General features: G+C 48.6%; 1 protein-coding gene across 1 annotated transcript in view; it reads right to left on the bottom strand.

The window, feature by feature from the left end:
* Positions 1-15,316, bottom strand: part of LOC124027655 (E3 ubiquitin-protein ligase pellino homolog 1-like) — a gene marked incomplete at its 3' end in the record, with an annotated part of 26,959 nt that extends 11,643 nt beyond the window's left edge. Inside the window, 1 exon segment of the mRNA XM_046340020.1 lies at positions 14,882-15,316.
* Between the last annotated feature and the right edge of the window lie 3,065 nt (positions 15,317-18,381).

Below are 18,381 nucleotides of genomic sequence, written 5' to 3' on the forward strand. Positions count from 1 at the left end.
ATCAAAACTGGATGGTGTTCAGAGATAGATGGGAGGGGTTGAGGGATGAAGAATGGGACTGGATGGTGTTAGAGATAGATGGGAGGGGTTGAGGGAGCTGAAGAATGGGACTGGATGGTGTTCAGAGATAGATGTGAGGGGTTGAGGGAGCTGAAGAATGGGACTGGATGGTGTTCAGAGATAGATGGGAGGGGTTGAGGGAGCTGAAGAATGGGACTGGATGGTGTTCAGAGATAGATGTGAGGGGTTGAGGGAGCTGAAGAATGGGACTGGATGGTGTTCAGAGATAGATGGGAGGGGTTGAGGGAGCCGAGTGTGTTGGTTGTTGCTTACGCCCAGCGTCCGGTCTGGACTCTGAGTGGTGTTGTTGACGCCCTGCGAGAGGGAGCCGAGTGTGTTGGTTGTTGCTTACGCCCTGCGTCTGGTCTGGACTCCTGAGTGTGTTGGTTGTTGCTTACGCCCTGCGTCCGGTCTGGACTCCTGAGTGTGTTGGTTGTTGCTTACGCCCTGCGTCCGGTCTGGACTCCTGAGTGTGTTGGTTGTTGCTTACGCCCTGCGTCCGGTCTGGACTCCTGAGTGTGTTGGTTGTTGTTACGCCCTGAGTCCGGTCTGGACTCCTGAGTGTGTTGGTTGCATGGAGGGATCAGAGGAGGAGGATTGGTTGCACACGCTGAACATTACAAGTCTGATGACCAGGTAATCGATCTGAGGGGGACTCTCGGGAAAGGAGATCGACTAACGATACCTCTCACAGTCTCTCTTTCCTCCCGCTCACAGACTCCCGTCTTTGCCTCCCTCATTCTTCCTGTGTAACCCATCTAATCGATGAGCAGGATGTGTAAAATATCAAAAGAGAGGGAAGGAGAAGAAAGGAGGAATCATATCTCAGTCACCTGGGATTTGGGAGGGAAATCGTGTTCCAGACAGGGAGAGGGGATGTGTAGGCTACCTGGGATTAGGGAGGGAAATCGTGTTCCAGACAGGGAGAGGGGATGTGTGTAGGCTACCTGGGATTTGGGAGAGAAATCGTGTTGCAGACAGGGAGAGGGGATGTGTAGGCTACCTGGGATTTGGGAGGGAAATCGTGTTGCAGACAGGGAGAAGGGATGTGTATAGGCTACCTGGGGATTTGGGAGGGAAATCGTGTTGCAGACAGGGAGAGGGGATGTGTGTAGGCTACCTGGGATTTGGGAGGGAAATCGTGTTGCAGACAGGGAGAAGGGATGTGTATAGGCTACCTGGGATTTAGGAGGGAAATCGTGTTGCAGACAGGGAGAGGGGATGTGTGTAGGCTACCTGGGATTTTTGTTGGAGAGGGAAATCATGTTGGAGACAGGGAGAGGGGATGTGTGTAGGCTACCTGGGATTTGGGAGGGAACTGGTCGATGGGGTTCCAGACAGGGAGAAGGGATGTGTGGGGGGTTCTGGAGCACTGGACCTGGATGGGGTTCTGGAGCACTGGACTGGGATGGGGTTCTGGAGCACTGGACTGGGATGGGGTTCTGGAGCACTGGTCTGGGATGGGGTTCTGGAGCACTGGTCTGGGATGGGGTTCTGGAGCACTGGACTGGGATGGGGTTCTGGAGCACTGGACTGGGATGGGGTTCTGGAGCACTGGACTGGGATGGGGTTCTGGAGCACTGGTCTGGGATGGGGTTCTGGAGCACTGGTCTGGGATGGGGTTCTGGAGCACTGGTCTGGGATGGGGTTCCGGAGCACTGGTCTGGGATGGGGTTCCACTGACTGGATGGGGTGGAGCACTGGTCTGGGATGGGGTTCTGGAGCACTGGTCTGGGATGGGGTTCTGGAGCACTGGTCTGGGATGGGGTTCTGGAGCACTGGACTGGGGCCTGGCTGGGAGAGCAGGAAGGCCATCTGTATTATGAAACTAACCTGTGGGTTAGGGAAGGCCGTCTGACCCCTGCATTGGGGCGGCAGGTAGCCTAGTGGTTAGAGCGTTGGGCCAGTAACCGAAAGGTTGCTAGAACGAATCCCTGAGCTGACAAGGTTCAAATCTGTCATTCTGCCCCTGAACAAGGCAGTTAACCCACTGTTCCCCAGAAGACTGTCATTGTAAATAAGAATTGCAAATTTGTTCTTGCCTAGTTAAATAAAGGTTCAATAAAATAATGGTCGAGAGCTGAGGCAGAGGGTTGTGTGTGTGTGTGTGGTCTGGGATTTGCAATTGGCCGCCTCTCCGTCCAGTTCTTCTGCTGCCAATGACTGGAACGAACTACAAAAATCTCTGAAACTGGAAACACTTATCTCCCTCACTAGCTTTAAGCACCAGCTGTCAGAGTAGCTCACAGATTACTGCACCTGTACATAGCCCATCTATAATTTAGCCCAAACAACTACCTCTTCCCCCTACGGTATTTATTTATTTATTTAGCTAGCTCCATTATTTCTACTTTGCACATTCTTCCACTGCAAATCTACCATTGCTACGGTTGGTTTTGGGGGTGACCAGAGGGGGTGACCAGAGAGATATACCTGCTGGAGCGCGTGCTACAGGTCTTGTGGATGACCTGGAGCCAGTGGGTTTGGCGACGAGTATGAAGCGAGGGCCAGCCAACGAGAGTGTACAGGTCACAGTGGTGGGTAGTATATGGGGCTTTGGTGACAAAACGGATGGCACTGTGATATCATCATAATTAGTTGTCGATACTGCGATTTTATTGCAATTTGATGTTGAAACGTATTGCTAAATATATGACTGCTTCAGAGAGACAGAGAGAGCACGATAAAACACATGTTGATCAATCAGGGAAATAATAGTGCTGAAAACATGATGACTGACTATTTAAAAAGAGGATGGACAACAGGCTATAGACAACATTCCAGAACACGACACACCGATGTCACACACAGAGGCACGCGGCTGTAAGGAAGCCACCGCACTCTGCACCCATTCAACATAGAACAAATAAAAACATCTGTCTTAGGCTAAACAAAATAACTTACAATGATGTTTTGATTCTTGCTTGAACAGTCGCTAAGATTATATTCGGTTGTGATCTTTGCAAAAAATAAGTGTTTTCGATGCAGCAGTTGTTAACCACTACCTTGTATCCTTTTCCCTCTCGCTCTCATCCAACACTTCCCACACTGCCCCTACTGATGGTATCGCGCCGTCCCAACCTTCGCCTTCTCTCCCCCGCTACTCTCTCTCCCTCTTCCATCCTATCATCTCTTCCCTCTGCTCAAACCTTCTCCAACCTATCTCCTGATTCTGCCTCCTCAACCCTCCTCTCCTCCCCTTTCTGCATCCTTTGACTCTCTATGTCCCCTATCTTCCAGGCCGGCTCGGTCCTCCCTCCCGCTTCGTGGCTTGACGACTCATTGCGAGCTCACAGAACAGGGCTCCGGGCAGCTGAGCGGAAATGGAGGAAAACCCGCCTCCCTGCGGACCTGGCATCCTTTCACTCCCTCCTCTCTACATTTTCCTCCTCTGTCTCTGCTGCTAAAGCCACTTTCTACCACTCTAAATTCCAAGCATCTGCCTCTAACCCTAGGAAGCTCTTTGCCACCTTCTCCTCCCTCCTGAATCCTCCTCCCCTCCCCTCCCTCTCTGCAGATGACTTCGTCAACCATTTTGAAAAGAAGGTCGACGACATCCGATCCTCGTTTGCTAAGTCAAACGACACCGCTGGTTCTGCTCACACTGCCCTACCCTGTGCTCTGACCTCTTTCTCCCTCTCTCCAGATGAAATCTCGCGTCTTGTGACGGCCGGCCGCCCAACAACCTGCCCGCTCGACCCTATCCCCTCCCTCTCTTCTCCAGACCATTTCCGGAGACCTTCTCCCTTACCTCACTCCGCTCATCAACTTATCCCTGACCGCTGGCTACGTCCCTTCCGTCTTCAAGAGAGCGAGAGTTGCACCCCTTCTGAAAAAACCTACACTCGATCCCTCCGATGTCAACAACTACAGACCAGTATCCCTTCTTTCTTTCTCTCCAAAACTCTTGAACGTGTCGTCCTTGGTCAGCTCTCCCGCTATCTCTCTCAGAATGACCTTCTTGATCCAAATCAGTCAGGTTTCAAGACTAGTCATTCAACTGAGACTGCTCTTCTCTGTATCACGGAGGCGCTCCGCACCGCTAAAGCTAACTCTCTCTCCTCTACTCTCATCCTTCTAGACCTATCGGCTGCCTTCGATACTGTGAACCATCAGATCCTCCTCTCCACCCCTCTCCGAGTTGGGCATCTCCGGCGCGGCCCACGCTTGATTGCGTCCTACCTGACAGGTCGCTCCTAGCAGGTGGCGTGGCGAGAATCTGTCTCCGCACCACGCGCCCTCACCACTGGTGTCCCCAGGGCTCTGTTCTAGGCCCTCTCCTATTCTCGCTATACACCAAGTCACTTGGCTCTGTCATAACCTCACATGGTCTCTCCTATCATTGCTATGCAGACGACACACAATTAATCTTCCTTTCCCCCTTCTGATGACCAGGTGGCAAATCGCATCTCTGCATGTCTGGCAGACATATCAGTGTGGATGACGGATCACCACCTCAAGCTGAACTTCGGCAAGACGGAGATGCTCTTCCTCCCGGGGAAGGACTGCCCGTTCCATGATCTCGCCATCACGGTTGACAACTCCATTGTGTCCTCCTCCCAGAGCGCTAAGAGCCTTGGCGTGATCCTAGACAACACCCTGTCGTTCTCAACTAACATCAAGGCGGTGGCCCGTTCCTGTAGGTTCATGCTCTACAACATCCGCAGAGTACGACCCCTGCGTCACACAGGAAGCGGCGCAGGTCCTAATCCAGGCACTTGTCATCTCCCGTCTGGATTACTGCAACTCGCTGTTGGCTGGGCTCCCCTGCCTGTGCCATTAAACCCCTACAACTCATCCAGAACTTTCGCAGCCCGTCTAGTGTTCAACCTTCCCAAGTTCTCTCACGTCACCCCGCTCCCCTCCGCTCTCTCCACTGGCTTCCAGTTGAAGCTCGCATCCGCTACAAGACCATGGTGCTTGCCTACGGAGCTGTGAGGGGAACGGCACCTCAGTACCTCCAGGCTCTGATCAGGCCCTACACCCAAATAAGGGCACTGCGTCTCATCCACCTCTGGCCTGCTCGCCTCCCTACCACTGAGGAAGTACAGTTCCCGCTCAGCCCAGTCAAAACTGTTCGCTGCTCTGGCTCCCCAATGGTGGAACAAACTCCTCATGACGCCAGGACAGCGGAGTCAATCACCACCTTCCGGAGACACCTGAAACCCCACCTCTTTAAGGAATACCTAGGATAGGATAAAGTAATCCTTCTCACCCCCTTAAAATATTTAGATGCACTATTGTAAAGTGGCTGTTCCACTGGATGTCATAAGGTGAATGCACCAATTTGTAAGTCGCTCTGGATAAGAGCGTCTGCTAAATGACTTAAATGTAAATGTAATGTAAATGTTAACGCTCATTTTACTGGTTGAAGTGATTTTTTTTTTAGTTTGGTGAGGATGTGTGTGCCCGTCTGTGTGATGTCTCCCTGAGTATCCCAAACAAGAAGAAAGTGAATACGGGCGCCATTTAATGAGACAGGAAGTTAGATAGCCTCAAACACTTGCGCACACAAACCAGCCAAACTGTCAGAAGACTGGAGTACAAACCAGCCAACCTGTCAGAAGACTGTCAGAAGACTGAGTACAAACCAGCCAACCTGTCAGAAGACTGGAGTACAAACCAGCCAACCTGTCAGAAGACTGGAGTACAAACCAGCCAACCTGTCAGAAGACTGGAGTACAAACCAGCCAACCTGTCAGAAGACTGGAGTACAAACCAGCCAACCTGTCAGAAGACTGGAGTACAAACCAGCCAACCTGTCAGAAGACTGGAGTACAAACCAGCCAACCTGTCAGAAGACTGGAGTACAAACCAGCCAACCTGTCAGAAGACTGAGTACAAACAGCCAACCTGTCAGAAGACTGGAGTACAAACCAGCCTAACTGTTAGAAGACTGGAGTACAAACCAGCCAACCTGTCAGAAGACTGGAGTACAAACCAGCCAACCTGTCAGAAGACTGGACTACAAACCAGCCAACCTGTCAGAAGACTGGACTACAAACCAGCCTACCTGTCAGAACACTGGAGTACAAACCAGCCTACCTGTCAGAAGACTGGAGTACAAACCAGCCAAACTGTCAGAAGACTGGAGTACAAACCAGCCTAACTGTCAGAACACTGGAGTACAAACCAGCCTAACTGTCAGAACACTGGAGTACAAACCTCACAAGAACAACACTATGTTCTAATCTTCTTGTTACATAGCCTAGCCTACGTGTAGGCCTACGTAATAGACAGACACTGGTATGGTGCTGAAGACAGCATAGTAAGTATTAGGTGAAAAAGTGGTGAAGTGTCCCTTTAACCACCACAGACAGTGGAATCTACCAGTGGGCACCCAGTGACTACACAGGATGAGATGCATTGTTGTGGGCGAGTCTAGATGGCGTAGTTCGCCTCCAGACATGGGAACATGCTGTTTATTGTATTCATGTCATTGTCCTCTGGCTGATGTCATGTGGTGGTTTGTCTGATACTGCTGTGCTGATGCTGCTATCCTGGTCTCTCTGGAAACATAGATGGTAATCTCAACAAAACTAACCTGATGAAAAAGGTTAAACATCAGTAGACGTGGCCAACTCAACTCAGAACATTCTCCCACACAGCCACCAACCTGTCTAAGGGAAATGTATCAGAACAGGTCCATTGTAACCATTGCCAAGCAAAAAAAATGGTTTCATGAATGTAGGTGAATGTATGAAAATTGAATGACGCTTTTCACAATTTCAAACATTTCTCAGGCTTTCAATCAATCTCTGTGTCTGTGTGTGTGATCTCAGAATCTTCCTCTTCCTCGGATCTATGATCTACCAATGTATTGCTGGTTGTTGTTGTGTTTGATGACCCCTGTCTATCTGTCATCTTTCTGAGCAGGTTGAAATACTTCCTCAGTATTAAATTAGCTTGCTAAATAAACCATGTTCCAGCTGGACCCGCTGCCAAGAGAATCTGGGACCAATCCGTGCCATTCCCACGACAACTGGGTCATCCGTGGCAGCTGAGGTCCTGGATGACTGGACGCTTGCCCATTGAGGGAAATGGACAGGCCTGACCACAGTATGTAAGTAGCCTTGTACGAGCCGGAGCAAGTGCCATTTCCTGTTCCTGTAGTGAGGCAGCTTGATGTTCAAGCACACCCCTTGGACAGGACACTAGTCTATCACCTCAGTACACCCCCTGGACAGGACACTCGACCAGTCTATCTCCTCAGCACCCTGGAGGTTCAGGACACTAGTCTATCTCCCTCAATCAACCCCCTGGACAGGACACTAGTCTATCAGGTCAGTACACCCCCTGGACAGGACACTAGTCTATCTCCTCAGTACACCCTGGACAGGACACTAGTCTATCACCCAGTACAACCCCTGGACAGGACACTAGTCTAGTCATCACCTCAGTACACCCTGGACAGGACACTAGTCTATCACCCAGTACACCCCCTGGACAGGACACTAGTCTATCACCTCAGTACACCCCTGGACAGGACACTAGTCTAGTCTATCACCTCAGTACACCCCCTGGACAGGACACTAGTCTATCACCTCAGTACACCCCCTGGACAGGACACTAGTCTATCACCCTCAGTACACCCTGGACAGGACACTAGTCTAGTCTATCACCTCAGTACACCCCTGGACAGGACACTAGTCTATCACCTCAGTACACCCCCTGGACAGGACACTAGTCTATCACCTCAGTACACCCCCTGGACAGGACACTAGTCTATCTCCTCAGTACACCCTGACAGGACACTAGTCTATCACCTCAGTACACCCCCTGGACAGGACACTAGTCTATCACCTCAGTACACCCCCTCAGGACACTAGTCTATCTCCTCAGTACACCCCCTGGACAGGACACTGGTCTATCACAGGGCCTTCACCCCTTAATGCTGAGTGCCAAGCAGTAACAGATTGACCACAAAGGAGGGAGTCAAATGACCTACACATTACCGAGGTCTAATACACTGAACAGAGGGTGAATTTCACTAGTGGTTGGTTCCCAAATGCCTTTCAGACATTTATAAAAACACACTCAAGATATCTAAAACTAGGGCTGCAAAATTCATGGTACTTTCAATAAATTCCTGGTTTTCCAGAAATCCTGGTTGGAAGATTCACGGAATCGAATGGAGAATAAGAGGGAAATCGGAAACGGATTTCTGGAAAACCAGGGAATTTATTGAAATTTCCCCAGAATCCTATTTAATAGCCTATAAGAGTAACAGGGAAAGACTTCAATAGCAGACATGTTTCTGTGGACTACTCAAAAGGCAGAAGTTGACTTCATCTGAGACACTGTATTCCATCAAATGGAAACGTTGGGCTGTGGCCCACCTGAACTCGTGTCAAACAATGTTTCTATCCACTCAGCCCAGTCACATGCTGTAACGGGACCTGAAACGCATGAAAACACCCAGCGCAGTGTGGGTCAATGTAGTAGGTACAGAGACCACCACCTTCCATCTTCAAAGGACATCTGGCACCGATTATACAGCCCCACCCTACCAACACCCTGTGTGTGTGTGTGTGTGTGTGTGTGTGTGTGTGTGTGTGTGTGTGTGTGTGTGTGTGTGTGTGTGTGTGTGTGTGTGTGTGTGTGTGGCCGCATTAACAGTAAATGATTGTCACTAGGTAGGTAATCCCATCAAACACACCCGGGGAGGGGAGAGAGGAGAGAGAGAGAGAGAGAGAGAGAGAGAGAGAGAGAGAGAGAGAGAGAGAGAGAGGCCAGAGAGAGAGAGAGAGAGAGAGAGAGAGAGAGAGAGAGAGAGAGAGAGAGAGAGAGAGAGAGAGAGAGAGAGAGAGAGAGAGAGAGAGAGAGAGGGGTGTACTGACTCCAGTAGGCAGTACTGGGATGTAGGCTACTGGTGACAGATGGAGAGACTGGGAGATGGAGATGAGGGGAGGCGTTCAAGTTACAGGCTCATCAATAATTCACTGAGGTGAACACAGTCCGACAGCGGACAGACAACAAACGGCGCGCGCGCGCACACACACACACACACACACACACACACACACACACACACACACACACACACACACACACACACACACACACACACACACACACACACACACACACACACACACACACACACACACACACACACACACACACACACACACACACACACACCCTGCCTAGGTACTACTTCCTGCCAGTAGAAAACACACCGTGTGACCTTCCCAGAAACCAACCAACCGTTCCAGTGACCAGCAGCTTGAGGAAAGTGTGGCTCACTTGACTCACTCTGCACAGGAAGACAGCAGGGAGGGGGCTGACCTGATGGGGGCCGGATCATAAATCTGTGCCTAAAGCACAGCCTGTACTGGCAGCAGCAGCCCCTGAGAGAGATGGAGGAGAGACTGGGGGATATGGGGAGGAGAGAACTACCTCAGCCCTCCTAAACCTCAACTACTACTCCCAGCCCTCCTCTCTAACCCCAACTACTACTCCCAGCCCTCCTCTCTAACCCCAACTACCACTCCTAGCCCTCCTCTCTAACCCCAACTTCTACTCCCAGCTCCTCTCTAACCCCAACTACACTCCTCTCTAACCCCCAACTACTACTCCCAGCCCTCCCTCTAACCCCAACTATTACTCCAGCCTCTCTCTAACCCCAACTACTACCCAGCCTCCCCAACCCCAACTACCCTCCTCTCTAGCCCCAACTAACCCCAACTACTACCCAGCCCTCCTCTAACCCCAACTACTCCCAGCTCCCCTAACCCTCAACTACTACTCCGGCCCTCTCTCTAACCCCAACCTACCCCAGCCCTCCTCTCTAACCCCCAACTACTACCTAGCCCTCCTTCTAACCCCAACTACTACCCCAGCCCCCTAACCCAACTACTCCCCAGCCCTCCTCTCTAACCCCAACTACTACTCCCAGCCCTCCTCTAACCCCAACTACTACTCCCTCCTCTAACCCCATCACTACTACCCTCCTCTCTAACCCTAACTACTACTACCAGCCCTCTCTAACCCCAACTACTACTACCAGCCCTCCTTCTCTAACCCTAACTACTACTACCAGTCTCTTAACCCTAACTACTACTACCAGCCCTCCTCTCTAACCCTAACTACTACTACCAGCCCTCCCTAACCCTAACTACTACTACCAGCCCTCTAACCCTACTACTCTACCAGCCTAACCCTAACTACTACTACCAGCCTCCTCTCTAACCTTAACTACTACTACCAGCCCTCCCTCTAACCCTAACTACTACTACCACTCACTACTACTACCAGCCCTCCTCTCTAACCCTAACTACTACTACCAGCCCTAACCCTAACTCTACTACCAGCCCTCCCTAACCCTTCTACTACCAGCCCTCCCTCTAACCCTAACTACTACTACCACCTCTCTAACCCTAACTACTACTTTGTTAACCCTAACTTACCAGCCCTCCTTCTAACCCAACTACTACTACCAGCCTCCTCTAACCCTAACTACTACTACCAGCCCTCACTACTACTACCAGCCCTCCTCTCTTTAACCCTAACTACTACTACCAGTCCTCCTCTCTAACCCTAACTACTACTACCACTAACCCTAACTACTACTCAGCCCTCCTCTCTAACCCTAACTACTACTACCAGCCCTCCTCTCTAACCCTAACTGTACCAGTCTAGGTAAAGTTGTTAACCCAACTACTACCAGCCTCCTCTCTAACCCTAACTACTACTACCAGCCCTCCTCTCTAACCCTAACTACTACTATCTAACCCTAACTACTACTACCAGGTTTAACCCTAACTACTACTACCAGCCCTCCTCTCTAACCCTAACTACTACTACCAGCCCTCCTCTCTAACCCTAACTACTACTACCAGCCCTCACTACTACTACCAGCCCTCCTCTCTCTAACCCTAACTACTACCAGTCTTCATCTAACCCTAACTACTACCAGCCCTCCTCTAACCCTAACTACTACTAACAGCCCTGGTCTAACCCCAACTAACTACCAGCCCTCACTACTACTACCAGCAACCCATCCTTTGTTTGTCACTTTCCAAATCTGAGGGTGAAAGTCAAAGACAACATCATAAATGTTGTGTTCACAATACAAACTACTTCATTTCAGTAAGGCTGACCTTATTGGAGTTGAGTGAAGTTGTTCCAAAATGCTGATTTTGGGACAGTTTAGCATCCCCCTAATGGTTTTAGTTAGCATTGGGGGAGGGAAAATGGTTCTAGATCTGTACCTTGGGCGCCCGAGTGGCGCAGCGGTCCAAGACACTGCATCTCAGTGTTAGAGGCATCACTAGAGACACCCTGGTTCGAAAGGCTGTGTCAAAATGATTGGAGTTCTAGGGCAGCACACAACTTGCTCAGTGTCGGTGGTGTAGGCCGACTGTAAATAAGAATATGTTCTGAACCGACTTGCTCAGTGTCGGTCGGTGTAGCCACTGTAAATAAGAATATGTTCTGAACCGACTTGCCCAGTGTCTACGTGTGTAGGCCGACTGTAACAAGAATATGTTCTGAACCAACTTGCCCAGTGTCGGTCGGTAGGGCCGACTGTAACAAGAATATGTTCTGAACCGACTTCACCCAGTGTGGTCGGTGTAGGCCGACTGTAAATAAGAATATGTTCTGAACCGACTGCCAGTTAAATAAAGGTTAAATAATATATATATAAAACCCAGGGGAAACTTCACAGGAGCAGCATTTGTAATGTTGTGAACTGCTAGACTAAAGGTAGAGCTTCAGAACACAAACAGACTTAGTTGTTTTCCCCTGTTAAAGGTTTCTCAGTCAGGTGCAGAAGCAAACTGCCTCCGTGTCCAAATGTGACATTTTCTTTCAGCTCAGGTGTTGGCAGGTATGTTCTTCCAGGTATGAATGACCTCATGTGTGTAATTAAGACCGAGAAGGATGGAGAAGTAGGAAAGAGGGAAGCAGAGAGCGAGACAGAGACTGTTTGGAATATACCTAAAGAATTAGAAGGGAAGAAGTAGAGAGAGAGAGAGAGACTGTTTGGAATATACCTAAAGAATTAGAAGGAAGAAGTAGAGAGAGACAGAGAGAGAGAGACTGTTTGGAATATACCTAAAGAATTAGAAGGGAAGAAGTAGAGAGAGAGAGAGAGACTGTTTGGAATATACCTAAAGAATTAGAAGGGAAGAAGTAGAGAATGAGGAGAGACTGTTTAGAATATACCTAAAGAATTAGAAGGGAAGAAGTAGAGAGAGACAGAGAGAGAGACTGTTTGGAATATACCTAAAGAATTAGAAGGGAAGAAGTGAGAGAGAGACTGTTTGGAATATACCTAAAGAATTAGAAGGGAAGAAGTAGAGAGAGAGAAACCGAGAGAGAGACTGTTTGGAATATACCTAAAGAATTAGAAGGGAAGAAGTAGAGAGAGACAGAGAGACCAGAGAGACTGAGATGGTCTCTCTTTCTTATCTCTACACCATGAGTCTAAAAGTCTAATCTGCTCCCAGCAATTTGGAAAAACATCTGATGATGTTTTACCAGGCCTTTGTCTTTCTATCCCCACTAACAGAAACGTCAGTAAAAACATACCCACTGTCTGACCCACTTTCCATGACAAACCCTGGTAATCCTCCATCTCACATGCACAAACCCAGCACACTGAATGGAGCAGAATAAGCTGAACTGAAGAGTAGTGTGCCAAGCTTCACATACACTGCAGAGTGTAGCCTACAGTCTAGCCTAAGCTGCTCAGATGTCCCTAGCCTCATACACGCACAGTTACGACCTGGGGAACTTACCCAGGCATGTCATTCAGAGTACAGATTCACAAGCTTACAGTATGCACAAACGTAAGCAAAAACACACACGTACAAACCCACAGTTATGACCTGGAGAACTACCCAGGCATTCCATTCAGAGTCCAGGCACATACAGAGTGCACACACAGGCCAAAACACACAGGCCTACAGTGTGTTAACACAAACACACAGTACCAAGCCTCATGACGCAACAGCTCCAGAGAACAGCACACATCACGTACACACACACACAGAATGCCCAAATTGAAAACCGGATTGATGGATATCTTACACTCTGGATAGGCGGGGTTCCTATAGACACTCTGGATAGGTGGGGGTTCCTACAGACACTCTGGATAGGCGGGGTTCCTACAGACACTCTGGATAGGCGGGGTTCCTACAGACACTCTGGATAGGCGGGGGGGTTCCTACAGACACTCTGGATAGGCGGGGGTTCCTGGCAGACTCTGGATAGGCGGGGGTTCCTACAGACACTCTGGATAGGCGGGGTTCCTACAGACACTCTGGATAGGCGGGGTTCCTACAGACACTCTGGATAGGCGGGGGTTCCTACAGACACTCTGGATGGCGGGGGTTCCTACAGACACTCTGGATAGGCGGGGGTTCCTACAGACACTCTGGATGAGGCGGGGGTTCCTACAGACACTCTGGATAGGCGGGGTTCCTACAGACACTCTGGATAGGCGGGGTTCCTACAGACACTCTGGATAGGCGGGGGTTCCTACAGACACTCTGGATACGGGGGTTCCTACAGACACTCTGGATAGGCGGGGTTCCTACAGACACTCTGGATAGGCGGGGTTCCTACAGACACTCTGGATAGGCGGGGTTCCTACAGACACGCTGGATAGGCGGGGGTTCCTACAGACACTCTGGATAGGCGGGGGGTTCCTACAGACACTCTGGATGGCGGGGGTTCCTACAGACACTCTGGATAGGTGGGGGTTCCTACAGACACTCTGGATAGGTGGGGGTTCCCACAGACCTACAGGGCCCCCCTCAGACCCTCTGGAGTAGGACAGACCACCCCCCCTTCAGACCCTCTGGAGTGGGAAGGGGTGTGTGTATTACTATCCTTGAGGGTAATGGAAATGCCCAAAAGTCCCCACTAGGATAGTAAAACAAGGCACATTATCACTAGTGGGGACATTTCACATCCCCAGAAGGACAAACGCTATTTTATGTTTCGAGGTTAGGTTTTGTGTTTTGGTTACAATTAGGGCTAAGTTCAGGAGTCAGGTTAAGGCTAGGTACCCACAAGGATAGTAAAACATATGGTGGTGGTGGTGTGTACATCCACAAGTTTAAAAACAAAACATATTCTGACCAAAAATCAGTTTGTAAACAACATGTTTACCCGTGGCAATGCAATGACGACAACGTTTGTAGCTAAACAATAGCTGAGTGGCAAGTCAAATCACCAGTCGAGCTATTGATCCGCAAAGAAATAAGAGATAAGATCATTGGAAAGGAGGAACCGGATGATTGATACGACAACGGGACATGGATGTCAAAAAGGCGGATCCAAGTCATCGCCAGACCGGACCAACAAAGGCAGAAGCAGGGCTAAGCCAACAGATCAGATGCTTGAACGAGGGAATGATATCCCATTCCAACTTGACATGCAAAACCTAGTTTGTTAGTTTGCTCCGTTGGTAGACAAAGCCGGAATAGTGCGATTCCGGGACCACCATGCGTAAAAACGTAAGGATTTATGACTAAATAGCTTTGGATACATTACAATGACCCCAAAATAAATAGTTATGATTAACGTTAAGAGAATATTTGGTTATAGCCTAAATTATGACCATTTATTAGTTAGCTAGCTCGGTTTTTGAGAGGAATAACCAGCTACTGTAACGTTAACGTTACCTGGCACATCTCTCCACCAGCAAGCAATCATATTAGCTAGCTAGCCTACTGTCCCTTCTGTTAGCTAGCCAGCCGGTTCACAAAGGAAAACAGGAGATTGTCAACTGATTGGCAAGCTAATATGGTTTAGTTATCTTGTGTAAATGAGAGGAAGGTTATTGTTAGGTAGTTTTACTTACAGCGGTAGTCGATGCGCTCCTCCTGCCGAGACACACCGCTCAGTGAGCGGGTTGACAACCATCTACCGCCCGCCGCTTCAGACCAAGTTCGTTGAGTTCGCTTGTTTACCAGCTAACAAAGGCAATTTGTCAACAAATCTCAATGTTTGATACAAAAAAAGAACTGTCAGAATGGCTAAGCATACGACGTTTTCGTGTTAGCTCTCTTCCTGTACAAAGTTACATTCCCCAAAATGTGTTTTGTTTGTTTAATGCTTCGCTCTCCGTGCGGACAGCAGAATAATATGTTGGAGGTGTGTTGAACATAAACAGAGACGTTTTGAATTGTAGTGTACTCTGATCCGAGAAAAACCTGCCGCGTATGATGCGAAAGGGATTGTGGGTATCGTAGTTGAGCTCTCGACCTAACAAGGCACCGCAGAGTATCTAAACCGGTCATTGAAGCCACCATGCAAGTTGTTTATATATTATGCATTCATGTGGTAGCCTACAGCGAATGTAATGAAACTGAGTAAAACCACGCAGTCCGTCAAAGAAGACGACAAAATCATGTACCCTCTGGTCCCCAAAGCACACACATCCCTGCGTTGCTCCTCTTTTCAGCTCTCTGCAGCTGGCGACTGGAACGAGCTGCAAAAAACACTGGACAGTTGTATCTCTTCATTCAAAGACTCAATCATGGACACTCTTAGTGACAGTTGGACTGCTCCATGTGATGCATTGCCCTTTGTCTCTACCTTCTTGCCCTTTGTGCTGTTGTCTCTACCTTCTTGCCCTTTGTGCTGCCCTTTGTTCTGTTGTCTCTACCTTCTTGCCCTTTGTGCTGTTGTCTCCCTCTTGCCCTTTGCTGTTGTCTCTACCTTCTTGCCCTTTGTTCTGTTGTCTCTACCTTCTTGCCCTTTGTGCTGTTGTCTCTACCTTCTTGCCCTTTGTGCTGTTGTCTCTACCTTCTTGCCCTTTTGCCCTTTGTTCTGTTGTCTCTACCTTCTTGCCCTTTGCTGTTGTCTTCTGCTTGTCTCTACCTTCTTGCCCTTTGTGCTGTTGTCTCTACCTTCTTGCCCTTTGTTCTGTTGTCTCTACCTTCTTGCCCTTTGTCTCTACCTTCTTGCCCTTTGTTCTGTTGTCTCTACCTTCTTGCCCTTTGTTCTGTTGTCTCTACCTTCTTGCCCTTTGTTCTGTTGTCTCTACCTTCTTGCCCTTTGTTCTGTTGTCTCTACCTTCTTGCCCTTTGTTCTGTTGTCTCTACCTTCTTGCCCTTTGTTCTGTTGTCTCTACCTTCTTGCCCTTTGTTCTGTTGTCTCTACCTTCTTGCCCTTTGTTCTGTTGTCTCTACCTTCTTGCCCTTTGTTCTGTTGTCTCTACCTTCTTGCCCTTTGTGCTGTTGTCTCTACCTTCTTGCCCTTTGTTCTGTTGTCTCTACCTTCTTGCCCTTTGTGCTGTTGTCTCTACCTTCTTGCCCTTTGTGCTGTTGTCTCTACCTTCTTGCCCTTTGTTCTGTTGTCTCTACCTTCTTGCCCTTTGTTCTGTTGTCTCTACCTTCTTGCCCTTTGTTCTGTTGTCTCTACCTTCTTGCCCTTTGTGCTGTTGTCTGTGCCCAATCATGTTTGTACCATGTTTTGTGGTGCTACCATGTTGTTGTCATGCTGTGTTGTCATGTTGTGTTGCTACCATGCTGTGTTGTCATGTTGTGTTGCTACCATGTTGTGTTGCTACCATGCTGTGTTGCTACCATGCTGTGTTGTCATGTTGTGTTGCTTCCATGCTGTGTTGTCATGTTGTGTTGCTACCAAGCAGAAAAGGGCAATATAATATTGCTCATTCAGGTGAACCTAGTCATTTACTGGTCTTATGTCAATCATACCGTATGTGACAAGGCAGGAACCAAAGTTTTGGTCAGTGTTTCCCAAGGGACGCTACTTACTGGGGAGCATTTAAAATGGTATTAAACCACACCCCATGAACTTGTGCAGATGAACGTTTTTGTGATGTGTCGTCCATGCTGAATGGTTGCTATGTACATTTATGTTGTGGGGTGTGGTCCTGTGTTCTGAGATGGTATGTTTCTTTGTCAGTGCTTGTTCGTAGTGAGCCGTAGGCGCTTTAATATCAGGTCTTGTTTCTGTAGATAGATCCTAGCTCTCAAACTCTAGGCAGAATTCTGCCTTCTCCCTACAGTTTTCAGCAGTTAACTTCGCCCATGACTGGCTCATGTGAACTACAATCCCGATGCTGTTGAGAAATGTCAATAATCATTGCTTGCGATACTGCTTTTGAAACATATGGCCCTTTCATCAGCGAGGAATAATCTTTTAAATAAAAATGATACTTACTGCAACAGTTTTGGCACAGATCCACACAGCTATGGGTGCCTCCAACCGCCTGAACTATTCTATAGTTAACACTTACACACAGGTGTTCTTGGGACACTAGATAGCCATTTTAGCACAGGTGGTCGCCTCAGTCTTCCGTCTGTTTTCCATAAACAAGCACTGTAACATGGAGATATGTGTGGAAGCACTAACCCTAATCCTATGAGGGCTTTTATCAATTGAACCTTTTGGTTTTTAAAAATAAATTCTCACTGATATAAAAGATAAGGCCCTTATGCAAGAGTAGAAGGACTTTATGGGTTGACTGGCCCTCCGCTGTTGTGCCGGGCTGAACAACATCTACCTGTGACCATATTCATGATACAGAACTCCCTCCCTTATTGCTGAGGTATAGATCTTGGGTTCGATAGATCTGAACCCGTTATATCATCTCGCTCTACTCCAGACCTTCATGCCACACAGATGTATCATTGTATACGTGGCAAATTCCCTCAAATGTAGTATACTATATAGGGAATACTAGGCTGCTAACTTCATTTGGGACTCTCTCTCCCACAGAGGAGTTTGAGACAGGCTGTAACAAGCCACAGAAGTCTGGTTGCATGGGACTCTACTGGCCTCACAGCCGATGGTGGACACTCATCGTGTGTGACAAATATGTCACCCGTGTGAACCTGTTCTATAGATGCCGGCACCCTAGATGTCATTGGAAGGGTGACGTTAAATGGAGTCATAACATAAAGCCTACAGGCAGAGAGGGCTTTCCTTCTCATTCCCTAGGAGGGTGTGTGTGCTTGTTTGTGTGTGTTTGCCTTTTTCCGCGTATGTCATTTTTCCCCATGCACTTCCATTGGTCCCGTTACACAAAGACAAAATGCATCCAAAAGCTGTAAAATGAAGGTGAAAAGGAAAGTGTGTGAAATGTTTGTGTGAAGGGAACGAATGCACCATCATCCCTTTGATCACTACCTTGTTTACCCCATCACATCATGTCTCTTACCCAGTCCCCTGGCTCATACATGTGTGTGTGTGTGTGTGTGTTTGAGAGAGAGAGTGAGATAGTGTGTGTGTGTGTGTGTCCATGCCAGCGTTTGTCCGTCTGTGCAGGGTTGGGGAGTAACTCATTACATACCATCAGTTACATGTCATCTGATTACAAAACAAAACTGT

Source organism: Oncorhynchus gorbuscha, unplaced genomic scaffold (assembly GCF_021184085.1).
Source record: "Oncorhynchus gorbuscha isolate QuinsamMale2020 ecotype Even-year unplaced genomic scaffold, OgorEven_v1.0 Un_scaffold_3433, whole genome shotgun sequence".
NCBI lineage: Eukaryota > Metazoa > Chordata > Actinopteri > Salmoniformes > Salmonidae > Oncorhynchus > Oncorhynchus gorbuscha.